Raw genomic sequence first — 6,199 nt, 5'->3', positions numbered from 1 at the left:
GTACACCTCGAACACGCGCGGCTCCTCTCCGTACACCTCGTACACGCGCGGCTCCGCTCCGTACACCTCGTACACGCGCGGCTCCGTACACCTCGTACACGCGCGGCTCCGTACACCTCGTACACGTGCGGCTCCGCTCCGTACGCCTCGTACACGCGCGGCTCCGCTCCGTACGCCTCGTACACGCGCGGCTCCGCTCCGTACGCCTCGTACACGCGCGGCTCCGCTCCGTACGCCTCGTACACGCGCGGCTCTGCTCCGTACGCCTCGTACATACACGCGGATCCGCTCCGTACACCTCGTACACACGCGGCTCTGCTCCGTACACCTCGTACACACGCGGCTCCGCTCCGTACACCTCGTACACACGGCTCCGCTCCGTACACCTCGTACACATGCGGCTCCGCTCCGTACAGCTCGTACACACGGCTCCGCTCCGTACACCTCGTACACACGCGGCTCTGCTCCGTACACCTCGTACACGCGCGGCTCCGCTCCATACACCTCGTACACGCACGGCTCCGCACACCTCGTACACGCGCGGCTCTGCTCCGTACACTTCGTACACGCGCGGCTCCACTCCGTACGCCTCGTACACGCGCGGCTCCGCTCCGTACGCCTCGCACACGCGCGGCTCTGCTCCGTACGCCTCGTACACGCGCGGCTCCGCTCCGTACGCCTCGTACACGCGCGGCTCCGCTCCGTACGCCTCGTACACGCGCGGCTCTGCTCCGTAAACCTCGTACACGCGCGGCTCCGCTCCGTTCACCTCGTACACACGCGGCTCCGCTCCGTACACCTCGTACACGCACAGCTCCGCTCCGTACACCTCGTACACGCGCGGCTCCGCTCCGTACACCTCGTACACGCACGGCTCCGCTCCGTACACCTCGTACACGCGCGGCTCCGCTCCGTACACCTCGTACACGCGCGGCTCCGCTCCGTACACCTCGTACACGCACGGCTCCGCTCCGTACACCTCGTACACGCACACCTCCGCTCCGTACACCTCGTACACGCACGGCTCCGCTCCGTACACCTCGTACACGCGCGGCTCCGCTCCGTACATCTCGTACACGCGCGGCTCTGCTCCGTACGCCTCATACACACGCGGCTCTGCTCCGTACACCTCGTACACACACGGCTCTGCTCCGTACACCTCGTACACGCGCGGCTCTGCTCCGTACACCTCGTACACGCGCGGCTCTGCTCCGTACACCTCGTACACGCGCGGCTCTGCTCCGTACACCTCGTACACACACGGCTCCGCTCCGTACACCTCGTACACACACGGCTCTGCTCCGTACACCTCGTACACACACGGGTCCGCTCCGTACACCTCGTACACGCGCGGCTCTGCTCCGTACACCTCGTACACGCGCGGCTCTGCTCCGTACACCTCGTACACACGCGGCTCTGCTCCGTACACCTCGTACACACGCGGCTCTGCTCCGTAAACCTCGTACACGCGCGGCTCCGCTCCGTTCACCTCGTACACACGCGGCTCCGCTCCGTACACCTCGTACACGCACAGCTCCGCTCCGTACACCTCGTACACGCGCGGCTCCGCTCCGTACACCTCGTACACGCGCGGCTCCGCTCCGTACACCTCGTACACGCACACCTCCGCTCCGTACACCTCGTACACGCGCGGCTCCGCTCCGTACACCTCGTACACGCACGGCTCCGCTCCGTACACCTCGTACACGCACACCTCCGCTCCGTACACCTCGTACACGCACGGCTCCGCTCCGTACACCTCGTACACGCGCGGCTCCGCTCCGTACATCTCGTACACGCGCGGCTCTGCTCCGTACGCCTCATACACACGCGGCTCTGCTCCGTACACCTCGTACACACACGGCTCTGCTCCGTACACCTCGTACACACACGGCTCTGCTCCGTACACCTCGTACACGCGCGGCTCTGCTCCGTACACCTCGTACACACACGGCTCCGCTCCGTACACCTCGTACACACACGGCTCTGCTCCGTACACCTCGTACACACACGGCTCTGCTCCGTACACCTCGTACACGCACGGCTCCGCTCCGTACACCTCGTACACACACGGCTCCGCTCCGTACACCTCGTACACACACGGGTCCGCTCCGTACACCTCGTACACGCGCGGCTCTGCTCCGTACACCTCGTACACACGCGGCTCTGCTACATCCACACTATAAACCTCTCCTGACCCCACACATAAACTTCAGCTCATCCAGCACCATGACAACCAGCACAGCAGAGTCCTGCATCCACCGAGGCCCCTGATCATGTGACCCCTGACTCCTCCCCTCCTGTGACCTCATCACAGGTCCTGTGCGCACACAACAGCCATATATGTGGTGGCGGCTCTGCAGGTGGAGGTATGTGGAGACCCCATTACTGGGCGCAGGGGGCATTAACCCCTTCAGCAAGGAGGCTCTTTGGGGGTCTCTGTGTGGTGTGAACAGTGAGGTAACAGCTGTGGACAGAATGTGGCTTCACTGGTTCCTGTCCACATTAGGTCCCTTCTGACGACTGCAGGATGAAGGACAGGGGTGAATCCGTCATCTGCAGCCTATAAACCGTAGACACGTAGGGCAGTACCTGAGGCCGGAGTGAATGCCCCTCACAGAGAGGAGGTGGGGGGTTTCTCTATAAATGCCCGGCCTCAGAGCCGCCCTGCGCCCCTCACATCGTAGGGAGTCAGAGCTCGGTACTGAATGAATAATGTTATAGCAGCTAATTGACATATGAGTAATAACATAAACCTCATGATGTGCCCGTGGGTGAAACACGCTGAGGTGACTGAGCACAGGTCAGCGAGCTCAGTAACATAGACCCCCGGATACCTCAATGTGATTACTGTAGTACAATATGGGGGGACACAGTGATCGCCTGGAGCTCAGCAGGGGATATCTGCATCTCAGTAACATAGACCCTCGGATACCTCAATGTGAATACTGTAGTACAATATGGGGGGACACAGTGATCGCCTGGAGCTCAGCAGGGGATATCTGCATCTCGGTAACATAGACCCCCGGATACCTCAATGTGAATACTGTAGTACAATATGGGGGGACACAGTGATCGCCTGGAGCTCAGCAGGAGATACAGTGGTGGCCAAAAGTATTGGCACCCCTGTAATTCTGTCAGATAATACTCAGTTTCTTCCTGAAAATGATTGCAGTCACAAATTCTTTGGTATTATTCTCTTCATTTAATTTGTCTTCAATGAAAAAACACAAAAAGAATTGTCCTAAAGCCAAATTGGATATAATTCCACACCAAACCTAAAAAAGGGGGTGGACAAAAGTATTGGCACTGTTTGAAAAATCATGTGATGCTTCTCTAATTTGTGTAATTAACAGCACCTGTAACATACCTGTGGCACCTAACAGGTGTTGGCAATAACTAAATCACACTTGCAGCCAGTTAACATGGATTAAAGTTGCCTCAACCTCTGTCCTGTGTCCTTGTGTGTACCACATTGAGCATGGAGAAAAGAAAGAAGACCAAAAACTGTCTGAGGACTTGAGAAACCAAATTGTGAGGAAGCATGAGCAATCTCAAGGCTACAAGTCCATCTCCAAAGACCTGAATCTTCCTGTGTCTTCTGTCCGCAGTGTCATCAAGAAGTTTAAAGCCCATGGCACTGTGGCTAACCACCCTAGATGTGGACGGAAAAGAAAAATTGACGAGAGATTTCAACGCAAGATTGTGCGGATGGTGGATAAAGAACCTCGACTAACATCCAAACAAGTTCAAGCTGCCCTGCAGTCCGAGGGTACAACATTGTCAACCCGTACTATCCGTCGGCATCTGAATGAAAAGGGACTGTATGGTAGGATACCCAGGAAGACCCCACTTCTTACCCCGAGACATAAAAAAGCCAGGCTGGAGTTTGCCAAAACTTACCTGAGAAAGCCTAAAACGTTTTGGAAGAATGTTCTCTGGTCAGATGAGACAAAAGTAGAGCTTTTTGGGAAAAAGCATCAACATAGAGTGTACAGGAAAAAAAAAGAGGCATTCAAAGAAAAGAACACGGTCCCTACAGTCAAACATGGCGGAGGTTCCCTGATGTTTTGGGGTTGCTTTGCTGCCTCTGGCACTGGACTGCTTGACCGTGTGCACGGCATTATGAAGTCTGAAGACTACCAACAAATTTTGCAGCATAATGTAGGGACCAGTGTGAGAAAGCTGGGTCTCCCTCAGAGGTCATGGGTCTTCCAGCAGGACAATGACCCAAAACACACTTCCAAAAGCACAATAAAATGGTTTTAGAGAAAGCACTGGAGACTTCTAAGGTGGCCAGCAATGAGTCCAGACCTGAATCCCATAGAACACCTGTGGAGAGATCTCAAAATGGCAGTTTGGAGAAGGCACCCTTCAAATATCAGGGACCTGTAGCAGTTTGCCAAAGAAGAATGGTCTACAATTCCAGCAGAGCATTGTAAGAAACTCATTGATGGTTACCGGAAGCAGTTGTTCGCAGTTATTTTGGCTAAAGGTTGTGCAGCCAAGTATTAGGCTGAGGGTGCCAATACTTTTGTCTGGCCCATTTTTGGAGTTTTGTGTGAAATGATCAATGATTTGATTTTTGCTTCATTCTCTTTTGTGTTTTTTCCTTGCAAGCAAATTAAATGAAGATAATAAAACCAAAGAATTTGTGATTGCAATCATTTTCAGGAAGAAACTGAGTATTATCTGACAGAATTGCAGGGGTGCCAATACTTTTGGCCACCACTGTATCTGCATCTCAGTAGCATAGACCCCCGGATACCTCAATGTGAATACTGTAGTACAATATGGGGGGACACAGTGATCGCCTGGAGCTCAGCAGGGCATATCTGCATCTCAGTAACATAGACCCCCGGATACCTCAATGTGAATACTGTAGTACAATATGGGGGGACACAGTGATCGCCTGGAGCTCAGCAGGAGATATCTGCATCTCAGTAATAAAGACCCCTGAATACCTCAATGTGAATACTGTAGTACAATATGGGGGGACACAGAGATCGCCTGGAGCTCAGCAGGGGATATCTGCATCTCAGTAACATAGACCGCCGGATACCTCAATGTGAATACTGTAGTACAATATGGGGGGACACAGTGATCGCCTGGAGCTCAGCAGGAGATATCTGCATCTCAGTAATAAAGACCACCGAATACCTCAATGTGAATACTGTAGTACAATATGGGGGGACACAGTGATCGCCTGGAGCTCAGCAGGGGATATCTGCATCTCAGTAACATAGACTCCCGGATACCTCAATGTGAATACTGTAGTACAATATGGGGGGACACAGTGATCGCCTGGAGCTCAGCAGGAGATATCTGCATCTCAGTAATAAAGACCCCCGAATACCTCAATGTGAATACTGTAGTACAATATGGGGGGACACAGTGATCGCCTGGATCTCAGCAGGAGATATCTGCATCTCAGTAACATAGACCCCCGGATACCTCAATGTGAATACTGTAGTACAATATGGGGGGACACAGTGATCGCCTGGAGATCAGCAGGAGATATCTGCATCTCAGTAATAAAGACCCCCGAATACCTCAATGTGAATACTGTAGTACAATATGGGGGGACACAGTGATCGCCTGGAGCTCAGCAGGGGATATCTGCATCTCAGTAACATAGACCCCCGGATACCTCAATGTGAATACTATAGTACAATATGGGGGGACACAGTGATCGCCTGGAGCTCAGCAGGAGATATCTGCATCTCAGTAATAAAGACCTCCGAATACCTCAATGTGAATACTGTAGTACAATATGGGGGGACACAGTGATCACCTGCAGCTCAGCAGGAGATATCTGCATCTCAGTAATAAAGACCCCCCGAATACCTCAATGTGAATACTGTAGTACAATATGGGGGGACACAGTGATCGCCTGGATCTCAGCAGGAGATATCTGCATCTCAGTAACTGTGATTGGCGGATGCAGCTGAGTAACAAAACGACTGAATATACCGGGAGCTACAAGGAGAGCAGCACAAGGTATCAGCCGTGTGAGGAATTTCTGTATTAGGGGTTAACCCTTCTGTGGGGATTATTGAGCCTCTGTAGGTAATAAACATTTATAATGAAATCTATTGAAGGGACAAGTAGCAATAGATCAACAAGAACTCGTCATCCACATGAATAGTGACTGGCGCTCGCTGAGTGTTCAGGGCTGGAATTGAGGGCAAAGTGCAAT

At 53.4% G+C, this 6,199-nt stretch overlaps 1 protein-coding gene across 1 annotated transcript in view; it reads left to right on the top strand.

The window, feature by feature from the left end:
* The first annotated feature begins 2,285 nt into the window (after positions 1-2,285).
* Positions 2,286-6,199, top strand: part of LOC141206936 (uncharacterized) — a 266,238-nt gene continuing 262,324 nt past the window's right edge. Inside the window, exon 1 of the mRNA XM_073664304.1 lies at positions 2,286-2,369. The gene's annotated coding sequence lies outside the window, so the exon portion shown is untranslated. The remainder of the gene's footprint in view (positions 2,370-6,199) is intronic.

Source organism: Phyllobates terribilis, unplaced genomic scaffold (assembly GCF_046119375.1).
Source record: "Phyllobates terribilis strain yellow unplaced genomic scaffold, ASM4611937v1 Scaffold_150__1_contigs__length_4496277, whole genome shotgun sequence".
Lineage (NCBI taxonomy): Eukaryota > Metazoa > Chordata > Amphibia > Anura > Dendrobatidae > Phyllobates > Phyllobates terribilis.
Note: the sequence above shows the minus strand (reverse complement) of the source record. Positions and strands in the feature narration are given on the sequence as shown.